General features: G+C 44.2%; 1 protein-coding gene and 2 non-coding genes across 5 annotated transcripts in view; 2 read left to right on the forward strand and 1 right to left on the reverse strand.

Annotated features, from left to right (window-relative positions):
- The window catches only part of wnt5b (wingless-type MMTV integration site family, member 5b), an 85604-nt gene that overhangs the window by 47417 nt on the left and 25848 nt on the right, over positions 1-12339 (reverse strand). Inside the window, exon 2 of one of the 3 annotated variants that reach the window (XM_037122109.1) lies at positions 6432-6540. The exons of the other annotated variants lie outside the window; for them this stretch is intronic. The gene's annotated coding sequence lies outside the window, so the exon portion shown is untranslated. The remainder of the gene's footprint in view (positions 1-6431; positions 6541-12339) is intronic. 3 annotated transcript variants of the gene reach the window in all.
- On the forward strand, positions 10595-10667 carry trnak-cuu. The gene has a single exon. It is a non-coding gene; the product is annotated as a tRNA-Lys (tRNA).
- On the forward strand, positions 11310-11382 carry trnak-cuu. Its single transcript has one exon. It is a non-coding gene; the product is annotated as a tRNA-Lys (tRNA).

Here is a 12339-nt window from a genome sequence, read left to right on the forward strand (position 1 = left end):
CATGTCCCTGATATCGCCGTTGGTGTAATTTAATTAATGCTGCTCCAGGACCACAGTTGCAACTGACCAGTCATGTTTTTGTAATGTCATGGCTCTTTGTGATTCCAGGTAAAAGACCAACAAAATCCTCACATAGGAGACACTGACATGAACCCAACCCCTTTTGTGTCAAGTGTTAAACATTGTGAAAGGGTACAGTTTAACCAAATATATATTCCAAAACGTAATCAAGTATCTTTGTTGCCTCAACCTAACCAAACTGCAACAGATGATCTCCAATATGTTCCAGTTGGGATTATGAGCCTGTGAGACTCCTGGGTGAGAGGCCTGTACTCAACCCATGAAACCATCACAGCTTGCTTGAAGCGTGGCCTTTGTTGCTTTCGTGGAAATGGAAAAATGATTTGTCTCCCCGTAACTGGAGCAGCATTAGTTCTGATGCTCCTGGAAGAACACCAAACACAAGTTGTAACACTGTGACATCACCACGGCGTGGTCGGTCAGTTGCAGTGAACAACATTAAAACCAGGAACAACACCAACACAGCGACATCAGGTAGACTATGCAGCGAGCATATGTCCTACCCTGATAGTCCACTCGATCATAAGCATTTCATGCCACATGCAAACACGCCCCTTCTTGATACTCACAGACATGTGCAACTAACCAAACTCACTCCCAGTTGTACAAATATGATTTGAGTTTACATCTGAAAATGCTGTTTTCAGGTTATTTTTGAAAAGCTGTCTCTCTTCAGTGACACAGCAGATCAGTCCACTCTTGTTCACCTGTATTTTACCTCAGCATTGATGAACTCACAATGTAGTTATGACCTGTGACCTGTCTAATTGCGATTTCATTGCAGCTTAAATGCAACCAGTTACAAGGCCAAAAGACACTCGTGCAATCCAGAAGAGCCAACTGCATCGCTCAAATCACTATTTCATGCTGGCAAAGCCACCAGACAAGATGAACACAGGTTGATAACAACACATGGGTTGTTTGATTGGCAACAGTTCCATTTAAAAATGAATGGTCACTGAGCACAACACCGAACAATGTCTGCGCAGCCTAAAGGAAAAGCCTGTATTGTCCCTTCTCTTTGAGGGACTTTTTTTCAGGATTTAAAGCGCAAAATTCAGACGAAAGAGATGGTTTTTTTAGCCTCACAGAGTCTTTTACAAGCCTTTCAAGCTTCTTAAAAAACGGAATTTCAGCCTAAATTAGTCTTTGATGATTTATTTTCTGAGGCAATTTTCATTCCCCTGAACATTTTCCAATATCAAAATAAGATTTTTTTTCCCCACCCAAAGTGTATAACACATCCATTTTATAAAAGATCATGATCAGAAAAACAACATTAACAGTTCATGAGTGCAAGCGATGTATATTTCCCTCTGAAACAAGATACTATCCTCTCCTTCTCTACTGGCCTTTTGGCTGTATATTTCCCTCTCCTTCTTTTACTCTCTCTCTCCCTCTTTCCCTCCTACTTTCACACAAACTCACACACACACACACACGGAGTGCTGTGTGTTTGGCCTGCAGGGCGTGCACAGCGGGGAGGAATCAACCGTATGGCAGACATGAGGACGGAGCCAAATCTGGCTCGTACACATGGTGTGTGGCCATGCTGCCCCGTGTATGTGTGTGTATGTGTGTGTAACCGACAGCAGCCTGCACTTAAATATATATCAGGGGCAGTCGTTGCCTAAAGGTGAAAGTTGTGCGGTTTTCACTGGAAGGCTGCCGAACGAATGAATGAAAACCACTCTCCATTACCTCGCCAGCTACTGTCGCCGTGCCCTTGAGCAAGGCACTTTAGCTGCTGTAGCCTCAGCACAACATAAGAGCCTGAATGTGAATAGAGGAGCGACAGTAAATATGAAGCAGGAAACAGCTCATCACTGCTTAGATTATTCTATGTTGGCTACCATTGATCAGCTATCGCTGATCTGGGAGCAGAGGATCAACAAGAGTAGTCAGGTTATCAGACAGGAAGTAAACAGGCCGACATTTTTGCTATTTTTTTGATATTTTGACAATCAGCAAAATGGTTTGGGTCATTTTCTGAGAAAAAAACTTGTAAAGCTGTGTGAGAAAACTGTACACAAGGTTACAAATATATGGCTAGCTTTAGCATTAACCTGTCTGCAGACATGTAAAGGATGACTGATTGAGCTGCATGCCCTGTTTATGTGAAGCGCCCCCATGTATTGTGTGTGCGACCATGACAGGCGTGTATGCGCGTGTAATGCCGAACAACTCTCATGTCAGTAAGAACAGGGGACGCTTGTGTTTCCGTGTGCGCATCCGTGTCCGTGTCATCGCATGCTGCCTGCATGAAAATATGCATGTCATTTAATTGTGCGTGCATGTGTGTGGCTGTGTTTTGCTGCCAACACGTGAGCGCACATTGAGCGCATGTGTGCGAGAGCGTCTTGGCTCGTGGTGGTTTTTTCAGTGCATGAAAATCATTTATTCATGTTTCACTGTGCGCCTGTGTTTGTCTGTGCGTGTGTGTGTGTGTTTTGCATGCATGCTGTAGTTTCCATGTGTGGGTCGACGTTTGGCTATCATGTCTGTATCTCTGAACACTATACTGTCTGTTTACGTTCTCCTTTCTCTTCCCTTTATACCTCTCCGACCCTCTTTTTCACCCCCCATCTGCTCTCCCTGACTCCACAAAATATCTGCGTCTCTTCACCTTTTCCTTCTCACGACCACCACGCAGCGCTTTTTTTTCTCGCACTGTGTGTGAGTGTATCTGTGTGTGACGGAGGGCTTTTAAAAATGCATATATTCTATAAGGGGGAGGAGGAAACAGAGCGTGGTGAAAAGAAAAATACAGCCTCTGTGTGTGTTGTGTCAGTCGAGTTGACATCTGATCTTGCTGAGTATGGTAAAGAAGAAAGTGCTGAAAGTACTCTGTTGGGGTGGGGGGTTCTGTGTGTGTGTGTGTGTGTGTGTGTGTGTGTGTGTGTGTTCGTGTGACTGTGTGTGTGTGACTGTGTGTTTTGTGGCCTGTATGTGTCCTCATTTCTGTGTGGGTGGTACGAGGAGGGAGTAAGGGAATAGGGTGTGTGTGAGTGCACTTAGTTTAAGTGTCAGCATGCCTTCATTTGTGTGTGTGTGTGTGTGACAAACAGGGAGAAAAGAGGGGGGAGTCGAAGTGAAACAGAGGCTGAGAAGAGATGGATGACAGAGAGGGTGATGAGGGAGGGACGACGCCGAAGAGAAATGACGGAGGAGAAAAAATTGAGCGATTGAGAGGGGAAAAAAAGAAAAGATGGAAGAGAGTCAGAACAGAAGGAGACTTTTTGAAGCAAAGCCCGCTTTTCTTCTTCTCTTTCTTGCTTATTCCAATTTATGTTCCAGTGTTCTCCGCTGCGGCATGAATGTTATATGAACGGCGTATGTTAGGAATGAATGTTAAATCAAAACTCTTTTCTCTGTCTTTGTTGGAAAAGCGCTCTCTCCAGAGCTTTTCTGACAAATGGACCAGTTTGATCAGCCACACATATGCACGCGCACATTCACACGTGGCTGTAAGTTTCTCCAGACTTTTTCTACGAGCAGCAAAAAAAAAAGTCCTTTACCGCTTTCTTCGTTCTCTGTGTCCTTGTGTGTATTTTATGTTGTTTCATGTTTTGTGTCCTTGGTGTACGATTACATCAATGGGAAAGTGTCTCCCTTCAAAAATAAATCTATCAATATTTCATTCCATAACTGCTGAAAATGCAAGATCGACAAGCGAGAAGAAAAATTTTAAAAAAGACGAGGAGAGAGGAGCTCGGCTGTAGCAAGCGGGCCGTGACAACTGAATACTGATCCAAAAGCGCGGAGCAGGTGTAGCGAAACTGACTTTGCTTTGTCAAAGGGCAAGTTCACAGACGTCAGAGTCTGAGGGGTAAGGCAAGCAAGAGCTGGGAGGCTGGAAGAGGGACAGTGTGAACAGGTAAAGACGGGCAGAGCAGAATGAACGCCAAGGTAACAGAGCTGCCTGTGGATCATCTCTCGACCCCAGAAACTTTTCCTTGAGCCATGAAACTTCACCTTAATTTTTGATTGTTGGGATCAAGTTCCAGTTTTGGTTCCTCTGATTTACTCTAAGCACCAAAAAGGTTCCTGCTGTAACGGTCCAGGAACTGTTGGGTTGGAGCTTGTAGCGCTGGACAGCTTCAGGATTAAATCAGAGGGTAGCAACTGCTCGCGCCTCATGTGAATATTCAGGCAAGGGATGGGAATTCCTGGTACGAATTGTTTTGTAGCTGATTACCAGACTAGGCTTATCAAGAGTGGGGTTATAAGAGTTGACTAACGAGGGAGCAGGCAAGTGAGCACAACGAAACTTAATTTGCTAATTTATTCAACGCACTTATCTACTAAAGCAGAAGATTAACCAGAGAAGACTCAGCAGACAAAAGCTAATTTGGAGACAAAGCATCTTGATATTCTGGCGTTTTAAACTCTCTCTACCTCCGCATGTCTGCTCTTCATCATCCAGTCAAGCATCAGACGGTTGCACAACAGTAAGTTGCAAAGAATGTCAAGTCGCGAACAAAGTTGTCGCTTCCAATCCATCATTAGCCTAATTTGCCTAATCCTCTCAGTACCTCATGCACAAAGAGAGACTTTTTGGTTCATCGGGCCGGTTGATGATCTAGTGAGTGGTAGATAGTTTACCAGTAGCCCTTTTCACGCATATATCACGCAACACTGCTGCAAAAAAGACCTCCATTTGAAAAAAAAGACTGAACTGAACCAAACAATGGTGGCATGATGCACATGCATATATGTGATTTTGGATAGCGTGCCGCCATTCTGGAAGTAAATGAGGCCTGAGATGTAACAAAACAGTCTGTGTTGAGTGTGAGTGTGCATCGTGTCTTATTACATTATTATTATTGTATTGTAGTGTATTGTTTTGCCTTGTATTGTATCTTATCGTATCATAAAGTATCGTGTCATATCTTGTCCTCTCACATTATTATCAAATTGTCCCACCCCCTGTCCTGTCCTGCTGACTAACTCGCTCTTTCAACACAGACATCAATTCTGCGGTGTTACTTAACCCACTACCGGCTTACTGGCGGAACAACAACGACCCCCAGTTCCATCTTTCCATCTATGTCCCGTTGATACAGAATGGCAAGGCGAATAACCTCACTAGGTAAAAGGAGCAAAGACCTGAAACTCCCTTTGCCCACTTTTGCCTGACGGCAGAACCAAGATTTATTTAAACTTTCTAATAAACAGACAATCCAACAAGCATGACAACTTCATTTTTCAGCTCCGTGGAGGTGAGAAAGCAGGATTTGAACTTTGGGTGGTCCTCGGAGAAATAGAAAGAAGAAGACTGGAGATAATTTCTAACTACGTCAAGTTTTCTTTCATCCCCGGCTAATAAAGGATAAAAAAAAAACAAAAAAACACACAAATGGAAAAGGAAGACGTAGAGAACAGGGAGCTCAGTGCCAGACAGGTGAAAGTTAATGTTAATGCATCCACTGAACATCCTATAGTCTATGTTACTATGGCGCTGACATGGGACTTCAATTAAAGCTCAGACTCTCTGGCCACACACACGGCCGCGGCAGCAGACAGGCCTATTGATTTTTGTGGTAACACTGTCCTGTCACCACATACACTGCTAGTCTACCTCTGTGACCTCCCCTCCCTCACCCGCCTCCTCCCCTCCCATACATGTGTAAATGTGACACTTGACACCTCTCACCTCCCCCTCACCTCTCTGCCCCCCTTTTCTTACCATCCCTCATTATTATCTCCACTTCCCTTTCTCCTGCTCCTCATACCTTCCTCCGCCCTTCCCCTCCTCAGATGCTCATTTCATCTCCATCCACCCCCCCCGCGCTTCCTCTTTTTTCCACACAGTCTTCCCTCCCTTCAGTCCCTCCATTCCTGCACCATTTTCCCCTTTTTTTCTCCTATAAAAGGATCGTTGTCAGGATGAGAGAGACAGTTGATTGGAGACACGGAGGGGGGTGGTGGCAGTGGTGTGGTGGTGGTGGTGGTGGGGGGGGGGCTTTTGTTTTGCCAGAGCTGTACAGGCAACACACAAATGAAAAAAAGGAAAAGAAAACGAACCCCACATATTAGACACAAGCGGCTACATACGCAGATAAAAAAGGACAAATAAGAGAATGTCTCGCCGATCCCCCTGAGAGCGAGGTAGAGGAAGAAACAGAGATTTCCTGCTGCGTTTAGAAGGCTTGGCAATACACGCTCAACAGTCATGCCAATGTGTGAACAGAAAACAAGCAGAGAGAGAAAGGAGGAGAGAAAAACACAGGTACGGAGAGGAACAAAGAGGGAGAACACAATGAAAAAAAAAAACGAGAAAGAGGTTGAAAAACATCCACATGCTCCACTAACCCAAAGATCGATTACAAGCTCCGGGTTATACTTACAGGATTATGTTTTAGTGGTAGAAAGATCATCAGTTAATGGTATTTCAGCTGTGAAAGTCTTGCCTAAGAGCACAGATTTGAAGTGTTGAAAGTTTCCGTACATGAAACCCTGTAGAGAGACAGAGCATGAAATTGGTGATTATATGTTTTTTCAAGTCAGCTAGTTTATCTGGTTAGCAGTATACTTTGACTATCAACTTAATGAACTGTGGTGTTTTCCCAATGTGTCAAACACAGCAGTTTGATGTTGTAGGAAACCCTCTGGCATCTCGTGTTGAAGCGATTCCTCTAACGCAGCAGTATGAAGAGCGGGAAAGTCAGAGTCAGGGCTTGGTTGGGTTATTCAAGGACATTCTCTCTGGAGACCAAGGTTCGTGTTCCTTCTGTGACCAAGAATCCTCCGTGATTTGTTTTTCACTGATGTAATGCGTAGAAGGAGTGAACGTAGGTAAAAGATGCAACTGATGAGTTCAGCAGTCATGTTAGTTATTTTAACCCAAAGTATCATCTTTGCCGAACCCTAAACAGGTAGCTTGTGTGCCTAAACCTAACCAAGGCAATCGATCTATTCAGCCATTAAGGTATGAGGATGTGTGGGATTAAAAAGAGTTTCAAAATGGAGATCCTACCCACGTAGAACCGCATCTCTACATACACTGCTTTGGCAACACTGTTTCTCACAAACCATGATGTCATTCAAGTAACTGGGTAAGAAGAAAAGGAGGGACTGAACAAGAGTGAGGAAGGAAACGAGGAAATGTGAGTGGGTAGAGACGAGATCGTAAATACTGATGTGTCGCACATGTAGGGCTCTGAGGGTGAACGTGCAGAAATCTGATGAAGGTGCAAAAGGTAGCTGCAGAAATATCACAGGAAAGCAAAGGGGAGTGACACATACAAACACACACACACACACACACACACACACACACACACACTCTTCACATACCTTTGCGACCACCCATACAGAAAACACACACACTCCTGTCTCTCTGTGACGATGCTATTCATATTTAAAGGGCCTGTCTTTTAAGTGAACCCAGCATGGAATAGAAGATCACAACCTGCACACACACACACACACACACACACACACACACACACACACACACACACACACACACACACACACACACACACACACAGGCAGACAGTGTGTCTCTGCAGGCAGACACTCAAAAAGCTTAACCCCCTCACACTACAGCTTAGTCGCACATGGTTATTTCATGCTACGTGAATATTCTTCTTTAAGAAACACAAAAAAACATCAATTTTCCAGTAATATCTTCCACGTCACTGTCCCTTCTCCACTTTTCACCAGCGCTCCTTAAAGATATGATTGTGTATAACAGACCATGTGAATATAAGCACAAGAATATTCCTGGCGCTCTTCAATAATGTTGAAATAAAGAAATAGGCCACATCTTGCTGTTGGGCTTTCCATCTGTGCGGATGTGGATAAATGGTCGTGTTAATATCTGTAACAGATCTGAGTGCCTGGTGAAATAGTCACCTAGCACATCTGGATCGGTTGAGTATCTACAAAGGAGGAGTTAACGCGAGGGAGTGAGGGAGGGAATAAATTAGAGGAGTGCTCTGCGGCGCCTCCAGGATCCCCTTCCCTCCCAATTCCTTCTCCTCCTCCTCCTCCTTCTCCTCCTCCAACTCTCTTTTTCTCTCCTCATCTCTCTCCAGCCAGCCAGAGGAAAACTCCTCCATTCCCTGCATTCCTCTCACATTCCAGCTCTGGGTTTACCTCCTCTACCTCTCTCTCTACATCAACATCACCTCCTCCTCCTCATTCGCCCATGGCTGGCTGTCTGTCTGCCTGTCTCCACCTCTTTCCTTCTATCCCCTCTCTTCTTCCTTCTGCTCTCTTGGGGTCTCTCTCTCTCTCTCTCTCTCTCTCTCTCTCTCTCTCTCTCTCTCTCTCTCTCTCCTTCTCTCTCTCTCTATCCCCATATCTCCCCTCCCCCTCTCTCCCCCCCCCCTCACTCTTTCCCAGCATGCTCCAGTAGGCCAATGGAGGCAGGGGGCTCGCCTGAACCCTCCACCCCCAGCAGGGGCCCTCCAGCTCAGCCTTGCTGGCTGGCAGGCTCCCTGGCACACCTCCAGCACACACACACACACACACACACACACACACACACACACACGCACAGCTTTTTCTTCTCTGCTTGCTTGCTGTCTCTTTTTCTGGCCTCCTTTCTGTCAGCCTATCCTGCCTTCAGTCTTTCTTCTCTTTTTTTTAACACTTTTCTTTTTTCCTCCCCTCATTTATTTCTGTTATAATCACAATCTAAATTTAGAGATTGTCTGATGTGCATGTCTGCTTTTCATCTCTGTCATTTAGTGCTACAAGCATAGCATCTTACAGTAAAAAACTTTTTTCTCTATTATAACAGTTTTAGTCAGATAATTACAACCTATGCAATTCAAAAGGCGAGAATGAGGGAAAATAGAGGGTGATGAAAGTCGAACAGTCACATGATTTGGGTCTTTATCTCCTTTCCCACATCCATCATATCCTTTACATGCTTTTTCATTGCGTTGTTTGGCATTCATTATATGGGACAAGCAGCCAGCTATAGACTAAACTTTCCACATCAGACAGTCTGGGAGTTTGCCAGCTCAGGACCGAGCACGATTTCTGTTAATCTTTCATCACGACTCTTGTTGGACTAAAAACTGTAACTTTCTCCCCGACAGCATGCAGACGCTTACAGCATTTCTATTTCAGGGAGCCGGCGGTGACCTTGTCACAAATGGACTGAAATCAATACAGCATGCAAGAAAAGGAAGAAAAGAACATGCAAAAAAGCAACATGTATCATCAGATGAAATTTGTGGCATCGGATACAATTACTACCTGCCTGTTGAGCTGCAGGCGACTGGGCCTCCAAGCCACTGACAGCAGTTTGAGTCTGTGTTTCAACATTTCAACAAAACCACAGAGACCTCGGGACAATTTCCAACAGATTCAGTTGTTCATGGTCACCTGATGGAGCTGTTAAATCGACATGATCTGCAATAATTTCCACCAATATCATTGAAACATCGAATGAGGTAATATCTTTACGAAGAGTGATGTTCTTCTACTCTACTGGAGAGACGAGAGAGATGCAGACACTTGGAAAACACACGACCAGGAGATTTTACACTGTCTTGGACTCATGACTCATGACATCATATAGACCAGGGGGGCACAAACAGAAACTGGGAACTGGTGGGCCACAGGCAAGAAAGCAAGCACCCATTGAAGTGTATTGTTAAGATGGAAAATGGCACTTGGATCTCAAGTTCCAAGTGCCATTTTGGCTCAACCACTTTCACACAATAACTTTCACTTGAAGAAAAACTAACAGCGAGACACCAGAAAGTTGGACACTTTTTATTCACTGTAGGAGCTTGAGAATACTCTGTTGCCTTAATTTGGACAAAACTGGCAAAACGATCATAATGTGAAACACTGATGAGAGAGAGAGGGAGAGAGAGAGAAGAGAAAGAGGCCCTCAGTAATTTGGTATTTCCTTTTTAGACAGGGGGGAACGGCCAGTGCCCTCATTTTCAGTATGAAGTGCGCGCACACACACACACATACACACACACAGACACACATATGCCCTCAGGAACTCAGCTCCTTAATGACCCTTACATCCGGCCTTAGGCACTGGGGCCTCAGAGAAAGAGGAGAAAGAAGAAAAGAAAAGAAAAGAAAAGAGACAGACAGATAGATAGATAGATAGATAGATAGATAGATAGATAGATAGATAGATAGATGGACAGATAGATAGATAGATAGATAGATAGATAGATAGATAGATAGATAGATAGATAGATAGATAGATAGATAGATAAAGTGGTCCAAGGTGCCAAACTCAAGGGATGATTCCTTCCTCAACAAAGAGGCTTCTGGTCTCCAAATGGAGGTGTCGGTTCAAATCCCACTCCTGACATGTCCCCCCTCCCCAGTTAAAGGGTTCTGTTGGCTCGCTAACCTTAACAAACTAATCACGCAACTAAGGTGGTAAACCTGGTTGTTTCCCTGAAGTTCTGGTGAGGTGAGAATCTTTTGTACAAAAATTCAAACAGGTCAAGTTTGTTCTTGATAAAATCTGTCTCATGGCCTGGATTTTTCTCAGTGTATTTTAGTACACATCCTTGCCCGACTAGCTCAGTCGGTAGAGCATGAGACTCTTAATCTCAGGGTCGTGGGTTCGAGCCCCACGTTGGGCGACGGAGCTTTTAGATGAAAGGGCTGAGAGTCTCAGCTTCAGAAGTCCATGAGATGTGTTTCAGAGGGGCCCTGAAAAAGACACAATCCATGACATAGTGCTGCTTTGAAAGCTCCATAATGTGCGGTGGTCACATTGACTGAACAAACTCTGTGCTAAGAAGACATTATGTTCAGTGAAAACGAGAAGAAAACTGTTCTTTGTATTGCATTAAAACATAGATATTTATCGTCACAGTCACACACTCAGCCATTGGGTCTTCTTTAGCTTTTGTGACTTCGGTGACTTCTGGTCTCCAATTGGAGTCGGGATTCAAATCCCACTCCTCACGCATCATTTTGTCCTCGGCAGGTTTCATATGTGTATATTAACTTGCAGTACCTGTAGAACAGCTATAGAAGCTATACTACTAACTGCAGTAAGACATGTTGCATTAAGTTCCACTCTGCTACATTTGGAGACAAATATTGTGTAAGTGACTTTTTCCAAAGTTATATTTTCATACAGTGGTTTTACTTTTACTCAAGTATGAGTTTTGGGTACAGTTGTTGTTGTCGATAGCTTCTGAAATACTTTCTCTTTTTGATTATAGATGATCTTTTCCTTTTTCCATTTTTTCTCAGTGTTTCACTCACCACGCACAGCCCGGCTAGCTCAGTCGGTAGAGCATGAGACTCTTAATCTCAGGGTTGTGGGTTCGAGCCCCACGTTGGGCGATGGAGCTTTTGAAGCCTGTGGGGGAGGGGGGAGTCCCTCAGCTTCCTGTGAGACTCTGTGTTTCTTAATAAGACAATCAGCAAGTTAGTGCATCTTTGAAAGCTGATAATAATGAGAGTGATCTCTGTGAGAAAACGTTATCATCACTCAAACAAGAAATGATATTCTACCAAGACAGGAAAGTATTTTGGACAGAGATTAGTTGGAGGTTGGAGTTAAGCTGTAAATTCAGACAGGTATGCACTGAGTGTCAAAGGTGAGGGTTCAGAGCCCTGACACACACACACACACACACACACACACACACACACTAACACACAAAGCTATGGGAGTTCAAATGGAGGTTAGACCTTCAGGCTCCGCAGCTCAAAGAGAGAGACGGAGGGAGAGAATTCATAAGCAGCTGATTCAGCGTGATACTCACTGGTGTGATTACTGCAGACGCAGGAGAAAAGAGAGGAAGCAGGAAACCTTCAGGAACATGGATAACGCAAAGAAACAGAGCAACAAAATGAACAGGGAAAGGCAGGCGAAGGGTGTAAAATTGGTAGTTTTGGGTGAAGATGATTCTGACGTGGAAGACAGATTGTACTGAGTGAGTGATAATGACTCTTTTACAGCTCGAGCAACAGCTGAAGATGTTACTGTGTCTCCACGCTGTCTGTCATGCAAACACACACACTAACACACACTGGGCCCTGACCTTGCTGATGGCAGCTGTTGACGTCACTCTGTGCCCCATCCAGATCTACAAACTCCTCACTATGCACACAGACAGCACAAAAAAATCCCAACAGGCGAAAACCTAAAATTTAGATGTCATGTAACTTAAAGTCTGTTCCTCTGTTCTCAGTTAGACAAAGATATAAAACACAATCTGTTTACGAAGCAGCATTGCAAAGACACACTCACAATAAAGTAAGTTATAAGCACAAGATGACAGTCTCAATCTGACA

Source organism: Acanthopagrus latus, chromosome 14 (assembly GCF_904848185.1).
Source record: "Acanthopagrus latus isolate v.2019 chromosome 14, fAcaLat1.1, whole genome shotgun sequence".
NCBI lineage: Eukaryota > Metazoa > Chordata > Actinopteri > Spariformes > Sparidae > Acanthopagrus > Acanthopagrus latus.